Raw genomic sequence first — 14,169 nt, 5'->3', positions numbered from 1 at the left:
CAAAAAAATGTGATGTGCCCATATATGGACATGATGATGTCATATCACCGCCATATTTAAGCATATCACTACTAGTTTGATAGTGTAGACAGAGCTTTACATATCAAATTTTAAGATGTGACGATAGTTTTGCTACAAAATGAGTAAAATATGAACTGTATGCAATTTAGTGGTACTGTTCAGTTAATGTGGTGATTGTCATTGTTTCAAGCAAAAACTCAAGGACAAGTGATAAAATAAAAATGTGGTTAAAATAGTAATAAAGTGGTCCTTTAGACAGGTGGTCTAATGTACTGTATATAGGTGGTCCTTAGACAGGTGGTCGTTTACTCAGGTGGTCTTTTAGCCAAGCACATAACTTCCTATACATTTTATTTTTAGAACTTGAATGTACTGTTTTCCCCCAGTTGTACAATTGTTGTATTTTTACCTTCAACTTTTGAGGACTTCTGTTAGAATAACCTTAAGTAGGAACATCAATGTTCTATAGTATTAAAATTTTAAACTGATCATTCGTAGCCTAATGATAATAGTTATTAGTACATATTTTATGTAAAACACAACAAAATAATGCGACATGCTTCATATCTTCAAACACATTTCCAGCATAGCTGACAGTGTCAAGGGCATCGATCACTTTATCTGTCTAATTTTATCCTTTTCAGGTCACTGAAACATCGAACAATGTATTTTTCAATCACCTACGTCGTCATGATTAAATCAATCAAATTCCCGAAGGATACGCCTCGGATTATGAAGAATAATGGGCCAGTATTCTTGTTTTTTATCAATATCTGACTGACAGAAAAGTAGCAAAAAACAACAGTTTATATAAATACGAAGTAGTTTGAATTTAAAGACAATGGGGGAAGAGAAAATAGATAATTCTCAGAGACAGTGCTATTATTAAGGGACATCCTATTAAAGAGACATTTTCCTATGAAAGGACAAGGGGAAACATATTATGTTTTAACACTACAGCCAGCCAACCCCTATTCAGATTCTAGTTGTTTCGCTAAATTTAGAGGGGCGCACAATTTAAAACTTGCTTGCTGTGGCGTCCCTTTTCCACTTATATATTTCTTTTCTTGCATTATATATTAATTATGTTCATTATCGGTTGTATATTTATTATGTTACTCTGTATTTTGTTTTATTATTTGTGGAAATAAATGTTATTATTATTATTATTAAAAGATACCTCTATTAAGGGGACCCTTTTCGAGTCCTTAATGTGTCCCTCAATGGGATCTAACTGTACAATGATTGTAACTATGAATTATATATTTATTACAAAATAAAACAGCGTTCATCTGCATAAAGTATAGTTGTCATTGTCAAGAACTATAAAAAGTCTTGTAATCCGAAAAGTACAATGAAATACTAAACAATAAAAGAACCTCTTGAAATAAATAAAAGTCCTAAAGCTAGGCCCCACTACAAAATTCCATTTAACAAGACTCTTTTGTTGTAAATGAATAGGAAAATACAAAGGAAAACATTCATTGTTCAGTGCAATCATTCAGGTCTAACTATGCACAATAGCTGGTATGTGGATGTATTATATCAGCTTTTTGATTATTAGGTAGAATAAATAATTATTGTATGACAACGGTGATAGATTCCTATGCACCAATTTTCCAAGTCACGAGGCATGAACAGGTATATCTGTCGGGCACGCAACCCAATCAAAAAGAACAAAAAAAAAAGGACAAAACAACTTTTATAGGTTAATTTGGTGATCATAAAATGAGGAAATAAAACTGCTGTAGCTTTTCTATTAAAAAACTAACATTTTGAATAATAAAAATAATTACTAATATTTATAATATATACAGCATATTTATCCATTTTAAATTATACATTTTATAGAAAAAGGGTTAAACTCGGAAATAACAGAAGTTTCTTAAGGCGAATGGATTAATTTTTTTTTTTTTTTTTATTTTAACATGGAGAAATAAGATAAAATATGAGTTTATCTATGCCTGTCAAATATGAAAGAAAACATTGTTTAAAATGAATTATACTATCAAATATTAATTTTGATAGATAAAATGATATTTGCATAATGTATGATTATAGTATAACAAAGAAAATCATAAACAATTAAGTATGAATTTATATGCAGATAAAATTAATTTTTAATGATATCAATCAATTTGAGGTCAGGATTTAACGGGTTGCGTCCATAATACGGTATTCAATCAAGTGAATGACAGGCCATCAGAAATCATCATTGCCAAGAAGATCTGCTACCAAAAATAAATAGCTTTTTGAACTAAACAATATTTCAAGTTGAATCGATTGTGCAATTATATAAATTAATTATAAAACAAGGTTAACGGAGTGCCAGTGATTAGTGGGTATCTGCCTACCCACAGGAGAAATAACAACGAATTAGGCAACACAAGCAAAGCATACAAAACTGTACACCCGACAAGAGATAGTGCTTTGCCATCCTTATTATACTGTGTAATTAACAAAAGACCATTATACGTGAAAAACAACAGAGTAGAAACGGAGCGATAGCCTAGGGATGTGGAAAATTAATGACCCGTTGCTTTAATTAAGTCCCTGAGTGGGAGACCAATTACAGCCTGGCCAACTACAACATTTAATTTTTAACATCCAGATACTAATGTGACAGTGGTTTAATACAACAGCTAAATTTCACCTCATTTAAGATTCAATAGAAGAAGAACATAGGCCCTGCCCACCTTTCTTGATTACCTTGTATGGCCAGGCATCCAGCCAGTTGGTAAGCCACAATAATTGGGTCTTATGCGCAAGCACACAATGCTAACACAGCAAGTTATTGTTACCCCATATGAAAGTGATTATCTGAAGAATGCGAACAGGAATGTTGTAAATAGCCTGTATTTTGCCCCAAGGTTGCTGCTTAAATAATACACAGATGATAGGAGAGCAACTTCAGATGTGTACAGGTATCCTTGGGGGCTCTGCTAAGGTGTTCTAGAACAATACAATAATATGACATGCTGACACAGAGGCGGCGGGAGGAACAAAGTAGGATTTTCAAAAAAGGTTTACCAAGTCTCTTAAATCACATCAGAGGGCTATTGAAAAACTAATTTCCTGTATTGTCAAAGATAATAAATTGTTCATACAACAATGCATCTATTGTTTGATAGTTGACAATAATTTTTTTCTAAAGATAAAAGCTTTATTGTTCTACTCCTTACAATCTTTTAGATTTTACGAAATTAGTTGTACAATGATATTCTTATAGTGGTCTAATGGTAGGGCATCTGCATATCAAGATGAAGAGTCTAAGTTCTAATCTTAGGTTGTGCATTATTCCTATTTTTTACTTTTTAAACAAATTTTTTCAAGCTTTCTATTCTTAGGTGGTTTAAAGTCACCTTAACGGAAAAAAGATTATTGAAAAAAAAAACAATACCCCTATTATTGTATTTGTATTACATTGTTTTTATTATACTTTGTTTTTTATATTTTGAATGAGAGTTTGTTTATTGTAAATACACAATAGAAAAATAACGCTTCAAAAAGAACGACGTTTTGACTCCATCATGGGGTCATTATCAAATCCAATGAATGAAATTAATACTCCATCATGGGGTCATTATCAAATCCAATGAATGACATTTAAACAACAAAATGTCATTCATTGGACTTGATAATGACCCCATGATGGAGTCGAAACGTCGTTCTTTTTTAAGCGTTATTTTTCTATTATGTATTTTATATTTTTTCTGTATTATATATTAATTTAATTTATACACATTATATAGTATATGATGTTCTTTAGTTTAACCATGGAGTAATGGTTTCTTAACAATTGGCATTTTTCTGTAAATTTTACTAATAAAAAAGAAAAGTGTTACTATACTACTATACAATGTTCATTTGTATAAATAACAATATTTCCATTGTAACACTTATTATTATTTCATGATATAAGCATGATGACGTTTTATGTTTTTATATAAAAGTCCTTGAATTTAAAATTAACAATGAAGCCTGACTCATCTGCCTATAACAATGGAAAAATAAAATTTGACAGGTTTATAAATTTGACGTTTCAATATAAAATAACAAGTCACAATGTCACAAGAACTGAACAAGGAGGATATTTACACTTTTTGGCATTTTAAAACATAAATTATTTTTTAACGAAAAAACTGTTACAATTTTAGCCATTGCAGAGATTTACTTATTACTATTAAAATAATTTATTATAGACAATAATTTTCAGTGATATTTTCAATGAAGTCTTTCACTGGCTCACCAGGTGAAAAAGATAAAAATCATGCCAAATATAAAACAATATTTATTTCTAACAGTTATCAAAGCTACGTTGTTTCCTTTTTTTTTGTTAGTATACTCACTCCATTTTTAATCTTATATTCATATAAACTTCTCTGTTACCTGGTATACTTCCTCTCTATGTAATATATCTCACTGAACTATATAAATTTAATAAATGTATAAAAAGATGGTAAGATAAAATATATCAAACATTGACAATCTAATGTACTGGATTGCTTTGCTTGCTTTCTTCGATTAGAACACCGATATGGAAACGTGTAATTTATTTATGTGCTTTTCGACAAAACAGTTATTTTTTTCCCGTCTTGAATTTGTTTGAAAATATAATACGAAATACAATTTAAAGTCAACTGACATTGAACATATTACTGTAACCAAGTATAAGCTTATGCTCAAGTTTAGTCTCATGCTTGAAAATAAGCCCATGCTCGAGTAAGCCCATGCTTGAGGATAAGCCTATGCTCGCTTATAAGTCCATGTTTGAGTATAAGCCCATGCTTGAGTATAAGCCTATGTTCGCTTATAAGTCCATGCTCGAGTATAAGTCCATGCTCGAGTATAAGTCCATGCTCAAGTATAAGCCCATGCTCGAGTATAAGCCCATGCTTAAGTATAATCCCACCTTATTTATGCTAAATTTAAACAAAGGAATACTATTGTAAATTTTTAAGATAAATATTTAAATAAAACTTTTTGTCCGAATAAATTCCTCTCAACTTCACTGCTTTTTTTTTTTCATTTTGTATTGAAAAAAAAACACAAACAAACTTTAAAAAAATTTCAAAAAATAACTCTAATTAAAGAATTTTGTTTCCTTTTAAGGAAACGTTAGATCAAAATAGGCCATGAATATTGACTTAAGTTCTTTAAAGAAAATTCTATTGAAATATCAATACGTCAAAGCATTGTTATATATTGTGTTAAACAAAACAAAAGAATAGAAGATCTAGGTTTCGAAGTAGAATAAGTTTTTGTCAAGTCTTGGTTCCCCACCCTTATATAAACAATGGAAGGTTAATACTAATAGAAGCTGTGGGTTGTGTAAAGCATCTTGTATCAGATCTGATTTCAGGCGTAGCATTATGTATGCTTGACAATGTTAGAACTATATATTGTCGAAATTGGACCCACATTCCAGAGTGTTTCAGGCTAGGCCCAAAAGGACTGTCATTACATTACAGAATCATTTCAAGGCGCTTTAATAATACCTTATTCACTGTCTACTGAAATTGTCTCTACATTGTTTTGCGCTTTTAGAAATACTATATAAAGTATATAAACACCGTATGTTCACGTATAATTGAGTTTCTTTCTGGAAAATGTTGTTTTATTAGTTCTGCAACGTATACTTTTGAACCCAATAGAAGATGTTTATATGATAAAACCCAACTAGACCACATATCATACAACTTTATGTTGTAATGTACACTATAACACAGTTTAATAGCAATATATATAATGTCATTTAAACATTCAGTTTTAAGTTAGTCTTATATTAAATAAAAACTTTCTAGTTCGCTCCGGGAAAACAAAACGTTTACAAATTTCATTTTTCTATTATACTAAAAACAAAGATTGCTGTTCAAACAATGTAGTAAATAAAATTAAAAGGGAATTTTAGCTGAAAAACAATTATCTTGTCCTTTAGATGGGATGTTGCGTTGTTGTTGTTGCCTGTTTAACAATGGAATATTTGTATCAAAACAAGTGTGCATTTCACAAAACTTTTTTTGCAATAATTTCAACTCAAGAATAGTGATGAGAAGTTTTTTAGGTATTTAGACATTTCACCTAAATCAGAAAATGGATATTAAGTTCATTTATTCAATGGTTGAAAACAAACGAAAAATGTTCAAATATCTATTATAATTCAAACAAAGCAACTAGAAAATTATTTGATGCGAACACAACCTTAAGATATAGGACTGCTTATATGAAACATAATTTGATGCGGACACACCCTTAAGATATAGGGCTGCATGCATGAAACACAATACACGCTAGAGATAAGGCTGCTTCTGTCTAATTCAAACAAACTCATTTTCTATCGTATCTTCTAAGACAGCTGCATTGAACAAATACGTATTGTGTTTTTAATTACAGTCATATCTTGAAATCTAGTCAATTTTCTTTAACAAACTTAAAGTACAAGAATCAATATCTGCTGAATTCTATGTAATTAGAACAACTGATCCAATGGGGATGCAAATTTAATTTTTCATTTTAGGTAAAACTAAACAAAATAAAGACTGTTTTTTACTCTAATAAAAAGGTGAATGTATTTCATATCATACAATAAACATTATTGTTGAGAACAAAATCTACAAAATTAATTAATTCCCACAAGGATGCAAACACGAGCACTTTGACCAATCACAAGCCATAATTTGAATGATTCGTCACTTGTGATTGGTCAAATTACTAAATAAATAAAAAAATAAAATGTTCATTCATTCATTTGCATTACGTGTTTTTTTATTATGTTTATAATATTTTATTGAATACTGTAAATGTTCAAATTTAATTCTAATATTTTTTTTATAAATATTTCAACAACAAAAATATTTCTATTCTATTGTCTAATAATAATAGTGTTATATAGATTATAATATATAAGTGTAAAGCAGTAATCATTTACACAATTTGCTGCTAATATATTACAGGAAGTCAGATGTTATACAAAGTGCTTCAAAATAAAATCAATGAAAATGTAATATATTTTGCACAATTGTTTGCAAACTCGTACAGTATTAGTATTATAGTAAGTTTCTATGCATTCATTTACACTACCGTATTCATTTTGTTGTTAGTAAAGACTGTTTTAAAATTGTTTTAGTTTAAGCTACGTTTCACACTGAGCCTAGATTCCTGTACAGTGTCTGGGGAATAAAATGTGGAGAAATGGGTTTATTGTTTAATAATAGAACAGTTCGCATTAACTATGGATTTCTATATACTTTTGGATTCCTATACAAAACATACATGTGTGAATGGACAAACAAATATGTGGCCCAGAATTATCTCTGGACGTCTGACCGAATACGGGTTCAGTGTGAACGTAGGTTAGTCAAGAGTTCTTGTGTTTGGAAAAAGAATTTATTAAGTCACAGAATTTTTATTTTTGTAACATTATCTTTCAAGAACAGTCTTTTCATTAAAATTTAAAAGAGCAAAATGTATTTTCACAATTTGCAATAATGATAATTAAACAGTATTTAATACAATGTTAATGTATTATTAATACTAATTAGTAATTTCTGAATAAATATATCCTTGTAAGAGTGACAATGTTCTAATTGATTTCTTCATATACATAATTCTCTATTTCCCAATAAAACGACAATACGAAGCAATGTTCACATACACTAGTAGTATGTATAGTATAACCCTTCATTTAATTCTTAAGACTTATGTTTAAGTAACTAGTAATGCATTTTGTGTAATCTTCATCATGATCCACTCTTAACGAGGAGCAACATAAAAACAAGCAGGACAGTAGATCTTATTATTAAGCACATCTGCTTATTACAATGTTACTAATGATGAATTAACTCAATCGACCTTTACACACAGGTCAGCCTATATTTGTTTCTGACTATTTGCTGGTCTGGTTAAGATTATGTCACTTTTTTTAAACTCGGTTTAATTTTTTAGCATAAAAATAAATGACAACGTGGCAAATGTGATATAAATCATTATAATCTTATTCTTACCAATATTACTAAATGCACGATGTTGATAAAAACTTACAGCTCTAAAAATAACATTGTTTTAGTCTAAAAATTGTCAAAAAAGTGTTGAACCTAACCTAATATTTTAATATCTTTTTGCATTGTAATTTTGTTAGTGTCCCACCTTAGATCCGCAAACAGATTAACTTCTCCTAATGTAGTACTACTATTACAGCATACTGTTAAGATCTGTCTACACTATCAAACTAGTTTGACAAAAGAAGTGTGATGTGCCCAAATATGGTAGTGATATGCTTAAATATGGTAGTAGTGATATGCTTACTGTAAATATTGTAGTATTATGCTTAAATATTTATTTTTTGTTTTTTATTTTATTTCATCTTCATCCAACAGCGACCAAAGTCACCCATAACAGGATTGAATCAATAAATATAATTTATATAGATAATTAATTAAACAACACAATTAGCTAAAATTATAGGTAAATCAATACCATAGCAATTATCATAAAGAAAGTAATTAAATGTTTTATGGTAGTGGTATGACATCATCATGTCCAAATATGGGCACATCTCATTTTTTTTTTGTATCAGAGGAAGTTTGACAGTGTGGACAGTGAGCTTAAGGATGTTTCCATCCATCCTTAATTTGTTGGCACCTTCTAACATTTGTCTCAACCATCTCTAATTTATAGCCTTCATGCAAAGCTTTTTTACACCCACTCTTTACTTGTTGGCAACCACCCTGAATTGTTGCTATTTATCTTTAATACGTTAACACCTCCCCCCTCCCACTTATGCCATTGCTCATACATACACTCAGTATCTGGAAAATCTATACAGTACATTCAGAGTGCAAATGTTAGTAATTTATTTTCTGCATAGATACTGTATTATAACAAATATTATTGTTATATTGGTATAAATCAAAGATTATTGTAGTAATAGTAAAAAAGCTGTGCCTACAGTACACTATCAAACTAGTTTGTGAAAATGATAGATGTGCTACAAATTGCACTCCTCAATAAATTCAGGGGTGCTGTAGGTGTGCTGTTTGTATTTTCGTGTGTAGAAGTTTACTAAATTTAAGCGTGTTGTAAATTGCACTCCTCAAGGGCAGTTCAGGAGTGTGTTAGGTGAGTGATCGCACTCACTCGCCTTAAAAGACAAGGCCTGTGTGATGTGCCCAAATGTGGTAGTGACATGCTTAAAAATGGTAATGGTATGACATCACATTTTGTCACAAAGTTTGATAGTGTGGACATGGAGCTTAATAATAATATGAACATAATTATTATATATTAAAAGTATTAAATTTTAATATTTGCCTAAATAATGTAGAATAATAAATTGAGAATAAATAATACTAATTATTATAAATATCTAATTAAAATATTATACAAATAAATCAATATAAAATCTTTAAGTGAACATTCAAACAAAAGTCAAAATACTGAAAATGATTTAAAAAGGTTAAATTAAAATGCAAAGCGGTAATCGAAATGGCCGGGAAATAAACAAAGATTTTAAAATTCCTTTGAAAAATTAAATTGGAAATACAGAAGTAAATGTTCACCATTATCATCAATATTTATTATTAAGAGCTTCAACTTTCATCCTAACTGCACTTAAAATATGCAATGTACGAGTTGCGTATTAAATAGCATTAGTAGTAAGTAAGAATAGGCTCATCAATGTAGACGTACGACTCATGAACTATCGACAATTAATGCTCTTTTTTTTGTTTTAATGTTTCCCCTTGTTGACATACAAACATTATATAGGTTATGTTGGTGTTCACCCCGATGATGAACTTGTAACAGACGGACAGACAGGTAAAGGAATTGATTCGCGAACAACCCGTGCAGCCCCTCCTGACATTGGGACATACATTCTAAATAAGATAACGTCCGACAACGAATTTATTACCTTCATTTATCAGACATGCAAAATGAGTTATTATTCTGGCGATGGAATGAGAGAAGACAAGGAATCCGACAATAACAAACGGTCTCACTTATGAGATACAGAGTTATATCCAAAATGGGTGATCAGTTGCCGAGTGACCTTGTGACTCCACTTGTTCATTATTAGCAACGCAGAATGGGTCACAATGCACGGATCACACTTTTTGATAAGCAAGATTAAATGCAATGTAAATGCATGTATTTTTATAGAGTTTAAACCATTAAAATAATATAAAGACATGGTTATTTTCATATAGGAAGTCTTAATGAGTTTAGGAAGTTTTGTTTGTATTCTGTATTGGCTGTAGAATTGAAGGTAAAACCAATAGGAAATATATAATTTATATATGTCCAACAAAAACCAAACAATAATAGAAAATAGAATAGAAAAATTCTGATTTTAAATATTATAATATTACCATAATTTCAATTATATATTTCAGAAGAAAAAGTTGTACTTTTTATTTTTTTAAATAATAGGTCGGAATTCTCGTCAATTTGTTGTTCATTGTTCCTTATCTCCTTTGTCTATTATCCTTAATATTAAAGTTCATATCAGTATTATTATTATAAACCATTTTCACACACAGAAATTGAGGATATATTGTGGTTCATTGGTCCAAGCAAAAAGGTGAAAAAATCTGTAATTTACGGCATATGGTAAAATTGTCCGTCAAAAAATGAGTTTTTGGTTAAATTTAACCGTTTACTTTGTCTTGTGAAATATTTTTTTTATATAACTTAATTGTTTGTAATAATAATTTTTACCTGATGTATAAACATTTTTACAAGTTGTCTGTCAAATTAACCGTTTAGTTTGTCTTTATACATGAAATAATTTATTTTTTTCGCTATATGTATACAGTATATATATAAATTAATAATTGTTTGTAATAATAATTCTTATCTATCCATATACATATTATATAAACATTAATACATGCACAGCTTATAGAATAATGTACTCTACTTTCATGAGCACTCACCTACAATTACCCAACATACATATTATAATAATAGTTTATTATACCTTAACCTGTTCTTCAGATTAACAAATTTATGTGATTCAATTGTTTGTCAGAGTTTAAAACAAGAGGAAATGTCTAATACGCACAGCACATCAATTCCATACATCTTTATCTAAATATTTATCAAATGTTGACACACATATGATTTGTATTATTAGCATTCAATTTTTGTTAGGCACGTTCATGTCATTTACTATATTTAAAATTATATTTTATTCTTATCTTGAAGCAAGAAACAACATAGCAGGATGCAAGTTAATGCTCAATGTTTAAAGCCGTGATTTGGTGGAGAGTTTATCGAAGAAACATGGGATTTAAAAACGCAAGTTACACGGAATTCAGAGACGCATTCAGAAAAGGGAAATTGGAGTCGTGTACTATTTTTAGTAACACGCAACAGGAATTAAAGCGAAACCCATTTATTCCAAGCTCAATAAATAAATATTTTTGTTTTACGTAATTTAAATTGAAATGGAATTATTATAGTAAAGTCGGTGCAACTTGATCTAAACGACAATCTTCTCTGATTTACTAAATCCAACTAAGTTCATGATGCCATGTTGTTTTGGGTAATTAATACGATTGTGCCTATTGTATTGTACAGAAAGAAGACAAACACTAATATTTGATGTCTATAAAATAATATTGGCTGTATACTGTACGATACAGTGGTAGTACAGTACACATTCACACTGTAAATACTGTATTGCAACCATATACTGTAGTTGTGGTAAAAATACTGTACTGCAACCATACAGTAGTGGTAAATACTGTATTGCAACCGTAAAGACTTTAGTGGTACTGTATTGCAACCATACAGTAGTGGTAAATACTGTATTGCAACCATACAGTAGTGGTAAATACTGTATTGCAACCGTACAGACTTTAGTGGTAAATACTGTATTGCAACCATACAGACTTTAGTGGTAAATATTGTATTGCAACCATACAGTAGTGGTAATACACTGTATTGCAACCGTACAGACTTACTTGTATAACTAAACTGTACAGTAGCGGTAATAATACTGCATGCCAACCATACAGTAGCAGTAATAATACTGCATGCCAACCATACAATAATGTGGTACATTAATACTGTACCAATAATACTGTAGATGTATTTATTATGTTTAAACAACATAGTATAAAACTGATTACAAAAAACGAGAGACAAACCATGATTTAATGTTTCGATCTTTATTTGATCATCATCATCAGGAATCGATGATCAAGTAAAGATTGAAAGATTGAATCATCATCATCATTTGGAGTCTGTTTTATACTATGTCATTAACAATTTACAGTATTGCAATAGCGATAATATACATTCATTCTGTGGACACACATTCTATACAAGATAAAGAAAAGTGGTTTAAACATAATCCTGAAATTGCGTATGAACATTGTGTAGTAGATCCATTTTAAAATAAACCGGATGGAATCAACTATTACAATTAATCCTGGAGATTTCCATAACTAGAACATTAATGTTAACCACCTTTGCCTCAATCTACTATTAAATAAACAATAATCTTGCAATTATGCAAATTAAATTTATTAGGCTAATTAATTCAAATTAATACCATATGTTAATTATTATGGAATTCAACGAAACAGATTAATAGCATTGGATGATAAGTGAATATCACTGATTTTACTTTCTATTCAAATCCTATTCAGTATTAATTAATAATTATTTAAATTAATAAAGTATAAGCTAATTACTATGAGATTCAATACGACATCACATAATTCAAAATTATCAACCACTAGTGTAGTTTGCTTATTATTAATAATGAATAAACATAATAATTTATCAAATTATTCAAATCAAATTAGTTGAAATAATACAGATTAAAACAATATGATAATTAACTATAGTCTGTTGAGAATATACAGTAGGTGTTGGCAGAAAATAGCAATATTATTAATTAGCTACATTTAATAATGACTAAACATAGATAATCTATCAAATTATTCAAATCAAATCAAATTAGTTGAAATAGTACAGATTAAAACAATATGATAATTAACTATAGTCTGTTGAGAATATTAAGGTTTTTGCAGAAAATAGCAAATTATTAATAAAACTAGCTACATTTAATAATGAATAAACATAGCTAATCTATCAAATTATTCAAATCAAATCAATAAGTTGAAATAGTACAGATTAAAACAATATGATTATAATTTACTTTAGTCTGTTGAGAATATTAAGGTTTTTGCAGAAAATAGCAAATTAATAAAACTAGCTATGTTTAATAATGAATAAACATAGCTAATTTATCAAATTATTCAAATCAAATTAATTAATTAAAATAGTACAGATTAAAACAATATGATTATAATTTAATATAGTCTGTCGAGAATATTAAGGTTTTTGCAAAAAATAGCAAATTATTAATAAAACTAGCTATGTTTAATAATGAATAAACATAGATAATTTATCAAATTATTCAAATCAAATTAATTAATTAAAATAGTACAGATTAAAACAATATGATTATAATTTAATACAGTCTGTTGAGAATATTAAGGTGTTTGCAGAAAATAACAATATTAATAAAACTAGCTATGTTTAAAAATGAATAAACATAGCTAATTTATCAAATTATTCAAATCAAATCAATAAGTTGAAATAGTACAGATTAAAACAATATGATTATAATTTACTTTAGTCTGTTGAGAATAAGGTGTTTGCAAAAAATAGCAATATTATTAATATACAGCATTATATGCATCAGAATGTAATATACAGTCTACAGTACAGCATGCATTTCCAATCTGACTAAGAATGCATAATATTGAATCAACTAAGATTTTGATGCAACCATTCCGATGAATAACAATAGCCGTCATTGTTTCCGCTCGTAGTCTATTTACAGGAAGAGGAAAGTGACACTAGCAATTAATCCAGCACTTTTCAATTTGCAATTACAGCGACTACGACGACGATGCTGTCTGTATCCGAGAGGAAAGTACTCAGCCGGCAAACTAGTATACTGTTCGATGTACTGTAGTTGTACTAATAAAAACACCTTTTTTTCTCCCCTTTTTTACCTAAACTCACAGACTTAATCATTTTAAAAGGTATTTTTTGTTTTATACAGATTTTTATTTATAAGGTGACCTTGTAGTTAAATTCAGGCCAGGGATATTGACATGACAGACC

The 14,169-nt window shown here is 29.2% G+C and overlaps 1 protein-coding gene across 3 annotated transcripts in view; it reads right to left on the bottom strand.

Moving 5' to 3' along the window:
- LOC140055642 (transcription factor SOX-5-like) overlaps positions 1–14,169 on the bottom strand; it is a 128,928-nt gene that overhangs the window by 50,616 nt on the left and 64,143 nt on the right. The gene's annotated exons all lie outside the window — the stretch shown is intronic.

This window comes from Antedon mediterranea, chromosome 7 (assembly GCF_964355755.1).
Source record: "Antedon mediterranea chromosome 7, ecAntMedi1.1, whole genome shotgun sequence".
Lineage (NCBI taxonomy): Eukaryota > Metazoa > Echinodermata > Crinoidea > Comatulida > Antedonidae > Antedon > Antedon mediterranea.
Note: the sequence above shows the minus strand (reverse complement) of the source record. Positions and strands in the feature narration are given on the sequence as shown.